Source organism: Micromys minutus (genome assembly GCF_963924665.1).
Source record: "Micromys minutus genome assembly, chromosome: 1".
Lineage (NCBI taxonomy): Eukaryota > Metazoa > Chordata > Mammalia > Rodentia > Muridae > Micromys > Micromys minutus.
In genome coordinates this window covers 79,078,765-79,094,924 of record NC_137969.1, presented here as the reverse complement: position 1 = coordinate 79,094,924, position 16,160 = coordinate 79,078,765, and positions in this window count along the sequence as shown.

Sequence of the window (16,160 nt, the reverse complement as noted above, 5' to 3'; positions counted from 1 at the left end):
GTGTCCCTAAGCCAAGCTGGTCATTTTAGGGGAAACTCTGGGACGAGATGACACCAGAGCTGGTCCAGGACTAGTAGCCATTAGCCAGGTAAGTGGAGGAAAGGATATTTCCCTTGAAGGGAGAGAAGGGACTTCGAAGAACACTGACTGAAGCTGGAACTCGATCACAGAGTAAATTTGATCAAGGTGACAGGGACAGACTGGAATCCCCCTGTGGGCTGTGCTGAGGAGCTTGAAGTTTTTGGGCTGCCGAGTAAATGAGGAACTACTGAAGTCTGTTAAGCAAGTATTAGCCCTGTTAGAACTCGAGAGAACATTCAAAATAGAAGTGATGGTAACAGAAGTTGGTGTTCATTGCAGATTTATATACCAGGCAATGTTTTAGACATTTTTCCTAATACGAGATGTGCTGGTGGCACAGAAGCCTTGTACCAAACCATAGTAGTACTATAGTATGAGAGCAAGCAAGGTACAAACCACATCAGACTTCCACCACCAACCTCGCTCTCAACCACTAAGCTATAAAAATCCCCACATATCCATCTGCATGTCTCTCTCCCACTGTGCTTTCTCGGAAACAAATGCTAATTCCCAGTGCTGACCTCTTTCCCATTGTCTTCCCATTTTCACCTACTTTGTTTAGAAGTTCTTATGCCTGAACTAGAGCTATATGACTTTGCAGCCCCTCCTCCCCCAGGCTTCCACTCTGGAAGGTAAGAGCTAGATTTGTTTCTGTCCGTGCCAATGTGGTCCCCACGGAGGCTAACTCTGCAGGGTACTTTCCTTTGTTTTTTACATCAGCCTTTGCTTGGAACCAGCTAGTGTCCCTAGTTAGGCTCAGTCTCCAGATCCCAGAATAAACTCTTCTTCCTTTAGAGGGCAATGAAATGGAAAAATGATATTATCTCACTTGGAGCTGGTTGTTTTGAAGTAAATTTTTAGGTATACAGAGCACAACTCAGAAAAATCAAACCACAGTTAAATGAGAGCTCATTAAAACGCAAATAAGGATTTTTATTCCTGGAGGGCTAATTCCACACCATTAGAAAGCATAAAGATATCCTTAGCTCCTGAGATATTGTCACAAATTTCAAAATTCAATCACTCAATGATAATTTGCCCAAACACCTGCTATATGCCAGGTGCCTTGCTTGTTAGCGTCAGAGGCATGATTAAGCCTTAGGAGATCAATTTCAGCCAAATGAAGACTCTTGACATCATTGGTATTCTTACAATGCAGGTGTGTAATGATTTTCTCTCTCTGTTCATTTCCATTTCCCCATGGTTGTCAACTTACAGGTAATTTTCTATACTAAATTTGTGTGTGTGTGTGTGTGTGTGTGTGTGTGTGTGTGTGTGTGTGTGTGTGTTCATGTCCCTGCACCTGGGCCCATGAATAATGTGTGAGTTGAGGGTGGGGCTATTAGTGGGGACACTTGTGGAGGTTATAGGACAGCTTTCAGGAATCAATTCTCTCCTTCCATATGTAGATCCCGAAGATTAAACTCAGGTCATTAGGCTTGGGGGCAAGAACCTTTACCAGCTGACCTGTGCTGCCAGTCCAACTTCTAGGTCATCTAAAAACACCATTTCCCTTGAGATCCTCCAGTGCCAGGTAGCCAGCTACTTTCATTCTAGGAAAAGAGATGTGGTTCTTAACTTGGGTCACCTGGCTGGGGCAATTTGTCCTCGGTTTATTACTTTCTTTACTTCCCCTTTGACTAACAAATGACTAGGCTTTCTCTGGCCCGTGTTGTTTCAGGTCTATTTGGGAATTATTGAACTGTGGTAATTGTCTTCAGTGAAAAAGAAGCAGTCTTGCCTCTCATGATCTCAAAAGAATCATATTGCTTAAAGAGCCAGACACAGAAATATTTCTAAAAGAAATGTCAGTGTTTTAGAGCGTCTCTGGGAAGTCTGTTTATTATTTGTTCATGACCCATTTCTATCTATTCTACACACCTGAGTTTCTCTTAGAGCTCTTTACATTCAGAGCTCAGACACACACAGTGGATAAGTCATTGTGGAAATAAAGCGAGGTGTGAGTCCCTCATTCAATCTGATACCCATTTCCAAACAGACATTTTTATAAATAAAGCCAGACCTCATTTCCAAAACGGTGACTACGAGAGAGAAGTGGGTGGACGAGGTCAGAGGAAATGGAAGAAGCTGTGACCGGTGTCATACACCAAAGGGTTCTGTTCTCTCTGGATGTCAGAGCCTTTCTGTCTCATTCCTAGGAGGAGTATGAGGAGAGCTTCAAGAAGTGAGATTTGCAGGTAATTCTACACGGACTCCACTGACTACATTCTTCCTCTTTCCTCTATCTCCTTTCTTCCTCTTCTCTCTGCTTATGCACTGATCTTGTTTCCTACTTCCTTCTGCTCATCTCCAATACTGACCTGTTTTCCACAATCCCAAGAGTCAGTAAACCAGTTCCTTGACTGTCACCTGCATCACAGTCATGACTAACCCCCAAGTAACAGGTCAACCTGAACTGGAAAGACAGGATATACCTTTACAAAGGAAACAAGGGCAGCCTTTACGAAGGGAGATGCCAATCTCAGCTGCTCATAAACTTGAATCCTTTGGACTTTCTGAAGAGGTCGTTTATAGCATGTTTTGCATAGGGCAGCAGCCATGACACCTTTGTTTTACAGGACAAAGCTTCAGTCATCTTTGTCTCATCAGTTTCCAACACAGTGCCAGACCATGATGAAAAATGTAGTATTGACTGCTCAACCGCACACAGTTCCATCCCAAACTGTGTGTCTCCCTGCCCGCCACTTTATCCGTCGGAACTTTGAAAGGTCACAGCTGATTGCTTGGTGGTAGGTGCTTTTTCATGTCATAGCAGGTATTTTCTGATGCTTGAGGTTTGGTACCATAAGTGACCCCAAACTTGGAGTATGTGATAGTCAGATCCTCCACCCCATGGTAATAGCGTACTTCCCCCTTCTCACTTAAATAAATATTGCCTTAAATCATTCATCTCTTTTATTTCTCACACTTTCTCTTTAATTTTTTGTTACTAATCACACAGGTCTAATGGTAGCACATTACTTTCCCCAGAGTGGAATATTATAAAGGGACATAAAAGGCACAGTTACATCCCCAGAGTACAGCAAGTGTACCGAGGGCTGTGTATACAGGAGGCAGAAGGCCAAGAGCTATGACACTAGAGCATTTGCAACAAATGCTCAGAGAAAAAGAAATTACCCAAGAAGGCATGGCATAAACATCACATCATAAGATTCAGTTCTTCTGAAATTAAAATAATTAAGGTTATCATTCTTGTGTTATTCACTGAGGTCAGGTACCATTTTGACCAGGTTCATAGAGCTGAGCAAGGCCCTTGTCTTCTAGCAAGGTGAAGGCAAGAAGCAAGTTAACAATTTGCTGCTGACTTCAGGCAGCTTTGGTGATAAACGCTATGACTGAAAGAAGTTGATAGGGATGAAGCATTGGAGGTGGGTAGGCTATTATAAACAAAGCTGACAGTTGGCTTCTCTGAAGAGACGATGACTGGTACCTGAGTTACACAAGGGAATGAATGAACCATGTTCGCATTGAAAGAGTTCATACTCTTTCCAAAGAGTCCACAGGAATTTCACTGCATAGTCCCTGGGGTTCCAACACAGAAAAATCTAGAATTTTCTACTTCCCATCTAGGTCTCAAAATCTTTAGCAGCATTTAATTTTTTTAGTTTAATTTGTTAGTTTTTTTGGAGACAGAATCTCACAGGCAGCTCTGGCTGCCCTGCAACTCCTTACATAGGCGAGGCAGGCTGGCTTCAAACTCAGAGAGCCTCCCTCCTGCCTGCCTTTGCTTTGAGAGTTCTGCTATTAAAGATGTGTACTGCCACACCCAGCCACCATTTGTAAATTCCAGTTATGAAGCCCAGAACTAGCTGAAGCACTCTCAGATGGTTCTGCCTGGATTCAAGGCTCATCTTTCCAGCAGTTCATGACCATATCTGTAGGTGCCATCTTACATTTAGTGAACATACCATCCTGGAAGGGTGAGCCTAACCTGCCAGACAAGAGTTCCAACCTGCCAGAGAATTTGAGATGGCTCTGAGGAACACTAAACCAGCACCCCAGTGTTCTGGTTGATGTGTTAATGTCTAAGCCTCTGTTCTTTGATCTTTAGAGCTCTGGAATGCTCATACCAGACAATGTTTTGTTCTCATAATTTAAACACACAAAAGAGAGATTATAGTCCAAAACCTCTTCACAATGAAGTGTCTGGATGGTTGGTATCCTTGGCTGAGTTATACATGAAAGGCTTTGCCTGTAGCTAACGCAGGGAGTTTATGGTTTGGGTAATGTAAACCTTTGTTTTGAGGACTTGCTTTTGTGTCTGCCTGTCATTCTGAGACTCACTTCAAATTAAGTTGAAGATGTTTAGCTTAGACTAACAATACACTTTACCATCCACATGAATGTCCAGATGATTTTTTACTCTTCTCTTGGTTTTGTTAGGCCAGTGGTCAGACTTAGGGCCCACTAGGTCGGCACTCTACTAATGAGTTCCATCTTTAGCCCATAAGTGACAGCTTGTAACTTAAACACTCAAATGAATTTTTACCCTCTCTTTCTCTCCTAGTTCCAAGTTGACACTACATACAAGAAGTTCTTTTCCATTCTCTGCTGAGTTTCTCCCTGAAATTATGTTCATATATATCTATATGTTATGAATGTAGACTTCTGAGGTTTTTTTTTTTTTTCTTTTTTAGCTTTACTTAGGATCTTTTGTTAAATTTCTCATCTTGGACATTTTTCTTCATTAGCACATAAAGTAACACTGCATATACTAATTGGCAGCATGCTAGAATGAGCAATACATGGAAATTAACAGAAGGGCATGACATTTTGTATAAAAAGCAAGGTGAATACATGGAAAGAGAGCCACGATAATGGAGGAGAACTTGCTGAGGAAACATGGAAGAAGACCATCTTAGAAAGGAAGGAGAATCTGATTGGACTGATAAGCATGCCAACGATTATTGGCTGATTTATTCTTTGAATGGTGAACAGTCAGAGCCTCTGGAGATACTAGAAGTGGAAGCCAAGTCAGCAGAGCTGCCAAGTGGGTCAGGAAGGAGGGAAGCTGATGAGTAAGGGATGGGAGCTGGGATGCTAAAGCTAAAAGGGCAGGCTTGGCTTCATTCCCTCCTGGTTCCTGAAACCTATCTATGGGCGTGAAGAAAGCACCGAGAAAAGCCTGCATGAGCAGAGATGCTGGGGATACAGTTCAAAAATGTTATGAACAGCATTCTTAAGTCAGAAAAAAAAGTCTTTACAAAATGAAATCCACCCAGTCTCTGTGCCTTTTAACCTGAACCTATTCTTCTCGATGAATATTTTCGATGAGTATGTAACCAGCTTCCTCTTTCTGGAATTTTCTCACCCTACTGGTGACAGCTTAGGACTTTTTTTTCCCTAAGGCCTAGCTAGAAGGTTACCTTAATCAAACCTTGCCAGTTACATAGTCAGTGTTAATCATATCTGGGAGGGTTCGCAAAGTATTATCATATGGTGTCTATGTTGTAATGCATCATATGTCTTTCATTAGGCTGTCAGCTGCGAAGGAAAAACATCACTTGAAGATCGTCTTTGTAGGCCTACCATGACATATCATGTCTGGTATATCTGAGGAACTCAAATGCTGATTGAATGAGTCAATGAATGAATAAGAGCACAGGCTAGAAGGTTCTCTTGGTGCCCTGCACTGCTTTGATCCCGGCACCGACGTTTCACTGTGGCTGTTAGCCTACAGTGTTTCCATTAGAACACAACTTCTGCAGTACAGAACATGGTTGTGTTCTTAATGGTACAATATCAATAGCAGTCAATTGTTTAACAGGTTTTTTTGGTGAGTGCTAGAGGTTCAGTCTAGCTGGGATAACTCCTTTTTAACACACACACACACACCAAAACAAACTTGTAGCTAGGCATAGTGGTTCATGTTTATAATCCAATGCCTTTGGAGACTGAGAAAGGATTGTAATGAGTTTGAACTTCATAGTAAATTCCAGGCAAGCTTAGACAAGAGTGAGACTGTGTAAAATAAATGCCTACATAGCTTTAAGGCTGATGGAGTCCCATCCCGATGGGGTCCCAGCACTGAGAAGGGGAGTGGACAGGAGGCTTCGCTCCTAACCAAGAAGCTTCTGCAACTGATATTCACGGGCAAAGAGAAATCCATTTTCTCCAACTGACTCTTTTTGGGCACACCAACCACATATCAGGGTGGGGCCCATACCCAGGAGTAGTTGGCCAAAACAAAACTATGTGGTATTTTTGTAGACTTTTGGTCTCATTTTGCTTTGCTTGGGGAGGGGTGGGAAGAGCATTTGTCTTGTTGGTCTTTTGCTTCTTTAAGTTTTGTGTGTTTATGTGTATGTGTATGCATAGGTTTTCTTCTTCTTCGTCTTCTTTTTTTAAGAAAAAGGAAAAGCATAAAGCCGGAATGGGCAGGGGGGTGAAGAAGATTTCAGAGAAGAAAATCATGATCAAAATATATTGTGTATTTTTTTTCAATTAAAAGAAAGAAGTCATGTTACCAGACAAATTTTTAAAACATCACCTGTTGTCTAATAGCCTACAGAGGAAAAGATTAAATGCCTGTGTCAACCCAGGGAGAGAATTTCTAAGCATGGGGAAAATCATAATTAAGTTTACTCCAAATACAATTTCAGATACATCAGGGGAAAGAAAATTTAAAGTGAATAATTTATATTAATTTAGAGTTATGTACTAAGGTGCTGTATAGTTTGGATCTAGAACTTCTCCCAGAGATTTGTGGATCAAATAAAGGTTTTTTTTTTTTTTTTTTTTAGGTTTCTGGGATCTGGCAGAACCTTTAGCGCAGAGTCTGCTTGGAGGAAGTGAGGTCACTGGGGACAAGACACTGGCTACCATGAGGTGAACAGTTTTTATCCACTTCGATGCTTTGCCTCATCACAGGCAAAAGGACCAAATGACCGTAAAAACTTCTGACACCATAAGCCAAAGTAAACTTTTCTTCTGTCTTGTTGGAGTCGAGGTATTGGTCACAACAATGCAAACTTAACTTGAAGGTATTTAAATACTCATTCATTTAATCCTCACGGTAATCCTGTGAACTAGGTATTATATTGTCATCTTCATTTTATGGATGAAGGCATTAGGTGTATTGTTAGCCTGAGAGTGATATATCTTGTCAGGTCTTTAGCTAGCATGAGCACAGAGCCCAAAGTTGTAGCCAGTGTGGCTCACCAGCCCTGAATAGCCTGAAAATGTGTTCATGGATTTTGAGGAAATCTGTTTGGCTTTCCCTATCCTTGCACACAGGTTAGATAGTGCTCTCTGTACTGCCTTGATTACAACACTTCTTTTATTTATGATGACTTTCTGCTAATGCATCTTTACTGTTCAGTTAGACCACACACTTCTCAAGGGTAGAAAACGTTTGCATCATTATTGTGCAATAGCAACAGTCCAATGTGTTGTGATAGAATTGTGGCTTGTCCTGACAGACCACACCAGGCCAATGCAGTTCCATGTGACAGAGGTTTATTGTGGGGAGAAGGGGCAATGGAGATGAGAGGAGAGAGAGAAGAAGAATGGGCAAAGGTCAGGAAGGCTCTGCCTTTTATTTGGGCTGGGACATAACCGCTTGCAGATAAAGGTGGGAGGTAAACCCAAGGACACTGGGAATGTATGTCAATTGCCATGGCAACAGATGCAAGGGTTCCTGTCACCTATGGGTGACTTCATTGCTGGGTTCAGAGGTGATCTGCAACTAACCATAAAACTGGTTCCTGATACCAACACGATGCTTCTTGCTTATTGGGTTTTCAGTTAATGTTGAACTAACTATGATGGAGAAAAACCCTAGACTAAATTCTTTGTCCTTTGTGACAACTAGGTCTGCCCTAGAGTATCAGCTTTCCCTTAATCTCTCCAAAGGTTTCAGAATATTGCAACTGAATGAGTTCCTTTATTTTAAAATATTCACAAGCCCCTTAAAAATACTACTATGTAAAAAAAGAGTTAACAGTTTTTAGCTCGAATCCATTTTCTGTGCATCTTACTAGCTAAAAATAAATTATTTGGGTTTACTTTCATTATTTTATTTTATTTTATTTTCTTTATCTAATTAATCCTTTTCAAAGGTCCTGTTAATCTTACTCAAATATTTGTAACCCCTGCATATTCTATATTCAAATCTTTGCAACAACTGCATATTAACTATTTTTCAATATTTTTAAGTTTATTTATAGGATAACAATTTTCTTACAATGTGTTCTTACATTTTTAGTTTTAGTTGATCACTCAGATCCTTACTTTTTTTTTTTTTTTTTTTTTTATTTATTTTTTTAACATGAAAATACATGGAAAATACATTGGTCTCTTATCTGTTACAAATAAGACTCAAATTATTAATCATAACAAGAAGTGTTTCTTGAGATATTTCCATCTACACAAAAGACTAACAGCTTATTATTTTTTTTAAAGATTTTAAACATTTTTTGCTTAAAATTATACATTTTTGTCAGTACAGTTTTTTCAGACATTAAAATAAATTTTACATAAAACCATGTGAATATGTTTTTTAGTCAGTACTTGATTTTTTTCAAGGGCTTGACAGTATGCATTGAAAACGTACTAGTTGCAATAAGCGTGAAGTACATGCAAAACAAAACGCAACATGGAAATAGTCAAAGTCTTCTTGTTTTGTGAATATATGTATAGTTTTTGTTTTCTTTATTTCTTGGACTTCATACAGTCTGTGAGTTGTTTCTGGGGGAGTGCAAGCCTCTGGGGTTAGCATCCCACTATCAGTGACTGCATATTATGTCTGTTCTTTTGTGACTGGGTTATCTCACTCAGGATGATCTTCTCTAGATGCAGCCATTTTCTTAAGAATTTGGTTAAGTCATTGTTTCTGGTGGCTGAGTAGTATTCCATTGTGTATATGTACCACAATTTTTGTATCCATTCGTCTTCTGAAGGACATCTGGGTTCCTTCCAGCTTCTGGCTATTATAAATAGAGCCGCTATGAACATTGTGGTGCATATATCTTTGTTGTGTATTAAAGTGTCTCTGGGGTATATGCCCAGAAGTGGAATAGCTGGGTCTTCAGGTAGTACTATATCCAATTTTCTGAGGTATTGCCAGACAGATTTCCAGAGTGGTTGTATTAGCTTGCAACCCCACCAACAGTGAAGAAGTGTTCCTATTTCTCCGCAGCCTCGCCAGCATCTGCTGTCATCTGAGTTTTGGATCTTGGCCAATCTGACTGGTGTGAGGTGGAATCTTAGGGTTGTTTTGATTTGCATTTCCCTGATGGCTAAGGATGTCGAGCACTTCCTCAGATGTTTCTCGGCCATTCGGTGTTCCTCAACTGAAAATGATTTGTTTAGCTCTGTACCCCATTTTTTAATACGGTTATTTGATTCTCTGGTGTCTAGCTTTTTGAGTTCCTTGTACACCTTGGATATTAGGCCTCTATCTGATGTGGTGTTGGTAAAGATCTTTTCCCATTCTGTTGGTTGCCGTTTTGTTTTCTTGACGATGTCCTTAGCCTTACAGAAACTTTGCAATCTCATTAAGTCCCATTTGTTAATCTTTGACCTTAGAGCTTGAGCCATTGGTGTTTTGTTCAGGAAATTTTCTCCTGTGCCTATGTGTTCTAAGGTTTTCCCTACTTTCTCATCTAATAGTTCCAGTGTATCTGGTTTAATGTGGAGATCTTTAATCCACTTACACTTGAGCTTTGTACAAGGAGATAAGAACGGGTCTATTTTCATTCTTTTGCATGTTGAGTGCCAGTTGGACCAGCACCATTTGTTGAATAGGCTGTCCTTTTTCCATTGAATGTTTACTGCTCCTTTGTCAAAAATCAGGTGACCATATACATGAGGGCTCATTTCTGGATCTTCTATTCTATTCCATTGATCCACTTGCCTATTTCTGTACCAGTACCATGCAGTTTTCAGCACAATTGCCTTGTAATATAGCTTGAGGTCAGGGATAGTGATTCCCGCAGATGTTTTTTTGTTGTTGAGGATGGATTTCGCTATTCTAGGTCTTTTGTTATTCCATATGAAATTGCACATTGATCTTTCCAATTCCATGAAGAACTGGGTTGGAATTTTGATGGGGATTGCATTGAATCTGTAGATTGCTTTTGGTAGGTTGGCCATTTTTAAGATGTTGATCTTTCCAATCCATGAGCATGAGAGATCTTTCCATTTTCTGAGATCCTCCTCAATTTCTTTCTTTAGAGGTTTGAAGTTCTTGTCATACAGGTCCTTTACTTCCTTAGTTAGAGTCACACCAAGGTATTTCATAGTTTTTGTAACTATTGTGAAGGGTACCTTTTCCCTAATTTCTTTCTCCACATGTTTGTCCTTTGAGTATAGGAAGGCTACTGATTTGTTTGAGTTAATTTTGTATCCGGCCACTTTTCTGAACTTGCTTATCAGCTGTAGGAGTTCTCTGGTGGAATTTTTGGGGTCACTCAAGTACACTATCATGTCATCGGCAAAGAGTGATGTTTTTATCTCTTCCTTTCCGATTTGTATCCCCTTGATCTCCTTTTGCTGTCTAATTGCTCCAGCCAGGACTTCCAGTACTATGTTGAATAGGTAGGGAGAGAGTGGGCAGCCTTGTCGAGTCCCTGATTTTAGTGGGATTGCATCAAGTTTCTTGCCATTAAGTTTGATGTTGGCTGTTGGTTTGCTGTATATTGCTTTTATTATGTTTAAATATGGGCCTTGGATTCCTGTTCTTTCCAGGACTTTTAACATGAAGGGGTGTTGGATTTTGTCGAATGCTTTCTCAGCATCTAGTGAGATGACCATGTGATTTTGGTCTTTAAGTTTGTTTATATGGTGGATTACATTGATGGATTTCCTTATGTTAAACCATCCCTGCATCTCAGGGATGAAGCCTACTTGGTCATGATGAATGATGGTTTTGATATGTTCTTGGATTCGGTTTGCAAGGATTTTGTTGAGTATTTTTGCATCAATGTTCATAAGTGAGATTGGTCTGAAGTTCTCTTTCCTTGTAGGATCTTTGTGTGGCTTAGGTACGAGGGTTATTGTAGCCTCAAAAAATGAGTTGGGTAATATTCCATCTGATTCTATCTTTTGGAATAGCTTGGCGAATATTGGTGTTATATCCCCAATAAATGTCTGATAAAATTCTGCACTGAACCCGTCTGGACCTGGGCTTTTTTTGGTTGGGAGGCTTTTGATGACTTCTTCTATTTCTTTAGGTGTTATAGGGTTATTTAGATGGTTTACTTGGTCCTGGTTCAACTTTGGGACCTTGTATCTGTCTAGGAATTCGTCCATTTCCTCCAGATTTTCCAATTTTGTGGAGTATAAGTTTTTGTAGTAGGATCTGATGATTTCTTGAATTTCCTTAGTTTCAGTTGTTATGTCACCACTTTCCTTTCTGATTTTGTTAATTTGGATACTCTCTCTTTGCCCTTTAGTTAGTCTGGCTAGGGGTTTATCAATCTTGTTGATTTTCTCAAAGAACCAACTCTTTGTTTTGTTGATTTTTTCAATGGTTTTTTTTGTTTCTATTTGGTCTATTTCTGCCCTAATTTTGATTATTTCTTGCCGTCTACTCTTTTTGGGTATATCTGCTTCCTTTTGTTCTAGTGCTTTTAGCTGTGCTGTCAGGTTGCTGATGTGAGCTCTCTCCAGTTTCTTCTTGGAAGCACTTAGGGCAATGAGTTTTCCTCTCAATACTGCTTTCATTGCATCCCATAGGTTTAGGTATGTTGTGTTTTCGTTTTCGTTGAATTCTAGAAAATCCTTAATTTCTTTCTTTATTTCTTCTTTGACCCTGCTATCCTTTAACAGAGTGTTGTTTAGTTTCCATATGTATGTGGGCATTTTGTTGTCTTTGTTGTTGTTAAAGACCAGCCGTAGACCATGGTGATCTGAGAGGATGCATGGGAGTATTTCAATCTTCTTATATCGATGAAGGCTCATTCTGTGTCCAATTATGTGGTCAATTTTCGAGAAGGTGCCATGGGGTGGTGAGAAGAAGGTGTATTCTTTTACCTTAAGATAGTATGTTCTGTATATATCTATTAATTCTAGTTGGTTCAAAGTCTCTGCTAGTTTTGCAGTGTCCTTGTTCAGTTTCTGTTTCCCTGATCTGTCCATTGGTGAGAGTGGGGTGTTAAAGTCTCCCACTATTATTGTGTGGGGTGAAATGTATTTTTTGAGCTTTAGTAGAGTTTCTTTTATGAATGTGGGTGATTTCTTATTTGGAGCATATATGTTAAGGATTGAGAGTTCCTCCTGACAGATTTCCCCGGCAATGAGTAAAAAGTGTCCTTCTTTATCTTTTTTGATAACTTTTGGTTGGAAATTTACTTTATTCGATATTAGAATAGCCACTCCAGCTTGCTTCTTGGAGCTGTTTGCTTGGAAGTTTTTTTCCCACCCTTTTACTCTGAGATAGTGTCTGTCTCTGTCTCTGAGATGAGTTTCCTGTATGCAGCAAAATGCTGGATTTTGTTTATGTATCCAGTCTGATAGTCTATGTCTCTTTATTGGGGAGTTGAGACCATTTATGTTAATAGATATCAAGGAATAATTGTTTCTGTTTCCTGCCATTTTTGCTTTTTTGGGTTGAGTTGTGTCTGTGTTTTTTTCTTTAGTTTTCTTGTTTAGGAGTTTTCTTGTTTTTACTAGGCTGTATTTTCCCTCCTTGTATTGGGTTTTCCACCTATAATTCGTTGTAGTGCTGGGTTTGTGGTCAGATATTGTGTGAATTTTGATTTGTCTTGAAATATCTTTGTCTCTCCATCGATGGTGATTGATAGTTTTGCTGGGTATAGCAGCTTGGGCTGGCACTTGTGCTCTCTTAAGGAGTGCATGATGTCTGTCCAGGCTCTTCTAGCTTTCATAGTCTCTGTTGAGAAATCGGGTGTGAGTCTGATTGGTCTGCCTTTATATGTTACCTGACCTTTTTCCTTACTGCTTTTAGTATTCTTTCTTTACTTTGGGCACTTGATGTTTTTACTATTATGTGTCGGGAGGTATTTCTTTTCTGGTCCAACCTATTTGGAGTTCTGAAGGCTTCTTTTATGCTCGTGGTCATCTCATTCTTGAGGGTAGGGAAGTTTTCTTCTATGATTTTGTTGAAGATATTTACTGTGCCTCTTAGTTGATACTCTTCTTTCTCTTCTATTCCTATTATCCTTAGGTTCGGTCTTCTCATTGTGTCTTGTATTTCCTGGACATTTTGGGTTAGGAGCATTTTGTTTTTTGCATCTTCTCTGGCTGTTTTGTCTATGTTTGCAATGTTGTCTTCTGCCCCCGAGATTCTCTCCTCGATCTCTTGTAATCTGTTGGAAATGCTTGCTTCTGTGACTCCTGATTTCTTTTTTTGGTGTTCTGACTCTAGGGTTATCTCTTTTAGCGCTTTCTTTATTGTGTCAATTTCTGTTTTAATTTCCCTCTTCCATTCCTTTATTTCTTTGGTTCTGTTTTCGTCTCGTTCTTTGAGTTCTTTGAGTGTTTTTCTTGTTTCTTCTTTAAAAGCTTCTGAATCTTTTTGCTTTTCCTCCCTTTCTTGTTTAAGTAACTCTATCAGCATCTTGAGGCATGTTTTCAGGTCTGTGTCTTCTTTCTCTGGAGTGTTTGGAATTCCTATGTTTGCTACTATCGGAGAGCTGGGTTCTGGTGTTGCTAGATTGTCTTGGTTTCCTTGGGATATACTCTTTCTCTTTCCTCTTGCCATTTTGTTGTCAGTGATATGTTCTTGCCTTTCCCTTGTATCTGGTCTGTGTCCCTGGTACACTTTCCGTGTGCACTCCTCAGAGATCTCTCTACTCCCCAGCAGCCCAGGTTCCGGGTGGCAGCTGGGACAGGCTCTGCTCTGCGTCCTGAAGTCGCCCCCGGGTGGGAACAGACGTTCCTAAGATCTGTTCCTGGTCACAGTAGCTCAGCCTGTACGAGCCGCCTTTCCGGCTGGTGGTTGGGCCAGGCTCTGCTCTGCGTCCTGAAGTCCTCTCCGGGTGGGAACAGAAGTTCCTAAGATCTGTTCCTGGTCACTGGATCGGGGAGGACAGGGCGGGTCAGGGCAGGGGGTGCCCTTTCCGTGTGCACTCCGCAGAGATCCCTCTGCTCCCCCGCAGCCTAGGTCTCCCACTCACCAGTTGCTCAGCCTGTCTCATTATTTTATATGACAAACATGAGAACTACATTTTAAGTATGCATGTAAATATTTTTACTTTGAATGCAACAACTGTATATTCCTTCCCTATAGATCATGGCCTGATCCCACTAAGAACCCCTGGGCTCCCTCTTTTCCCCTTAGCCGACTCCTCTCCCTAGGCAGCATCCATCTTTTTGAAACCTGCCTGACACTGGGCTTTACTACAGGGAGGCGGACGGATATGAGAAACGCCTGCTCTTCGTGCTTCCAAGTGCACATGTGCGGAGTTGTCACATGTGCCTTCCTTCATTCTGGGTTCTGAAGCTTAGCTGACTGACTGGTAAAAGGCACAGTAGCTAACTTTGGCATCTTATTGGCCATCTTAGCTCCTATTTCCCCTCTCAAGCCTTGTCTAGCCTCATGGTAATTATCATGCCAACAGCTGTCTCTAACCCCTCCCTGCCTTCCCATTGCAAAAACATGAGATATTCCAATAAGCCTGAGTATCTGAGTGAAGTGGAGGTTTCTGCCTGCAGCAAGCATGTGGTGTTTCCCACCTGGGGGAAAACCAACAAGATGAGACTTGGCTTGCTTTGGTGTGTGGCCAGTTTTATCCCACAGAGGGAAGAGGAGTCCCAACTGTGGGCTTATCCTTGTGACTATGTTAACTCATGATCAGAATGTTATTTCCCACTCCGTGGAAGTTCTAATTGGTAGTTACATATAACTTTATCGTTACATGAAGAAGGGTACTATTTAAAGAGGTTTTTAGCATTATTTACTTGTGTGTGCGTGAGTGTGTGCACCCGAGCAGGTAGGGGCATGTCATAGTATGTGTGTGGAAGACAGAGGTCAACTTTAGGGAGTTATTTCTCTTTCTACTATTGGTTCCAGGGATCAATGGGCAGTCAGGGTAGAAGCACAAGCAGCTTTACTCATCTCTCTCTCTCTCTCTCTCTCTCTCTTTCTCTCTCTCTCTCTCTCTCAAGCATTTTACAGAACAATTGTGGGAAGGAAAGCTGGAGGTACAGTTCTAGGTTAAATGAGGCAAATGCACAATGTATCCTCCATTGGATCTGACTTTAAAGAGGATAACAGTTATACAGGACTATCTTCCCTGTCAGACATATAACATCTTCAGGAGTTCGGCTGGGTATGCTTGCAAAGGGTCATCAAGGCCCAGTTTGATGACAATCGATGCTCCCTCATGGGACCTATAGCTGAGCATCTAGACACTCCTCCCACCCCATTGTCTGCAATTCTACCTAAGTGTATATGGAGTTAGAGGAATAGGCTGGCAAGGCCCAGAGAGCAGCCTCCTTCTGCAGCCATGGGGGAGTTACCATGGAGACTTGGTAAAGGTCTTCCAGTGTGGCTGCTTCAAGAGCATCCAAGTCCTGCCCCAATGCCCCTCACTCACTGCTCTGGAAGGAAGACTAATAAACTAACTCTTTGGTTCTCCAGAGTGAATTTTGTGGACTCATACCTAGGTTTGAGGTTGGGCTTTATGAAGAGGAGGTCGATACTGTTTACACTTCCCTAAGAAAAGGAAACTTAACAACACTTGTAATAGTCACATTGAGGAATTTGAATGTGGATCAAGAGGAGATAACACAGTCTGGTTTACAATTCTTAAGAAAGACACGAGTGTTATGTGTTAAAATTGTTGTGGAGCCTTGAGTTGTACCGCTCAGTGTAAAATCTCAGTGTCTTTAACATGATGGCAAACACCGCCGTTGGAGCAGATGTGACAAAGTAGACAAGTGTGGGTTCCAGTGGGGAATAGACCAGTGCTCATGTGTTATTTCTGCTTCTCTGTATATGTTAATTTTTCTATAATTAAATGTAGGTTAAGTACAAAGCCTTTGGGATCGTTGATTTAACAGGAGTGCTGTGAAGTGAGTCATAGGGTTTGGTTCCTGACTGTATTCTTTTTCACGAATGTATCACAGAGAGAAAGAAGAACAGGTGATGG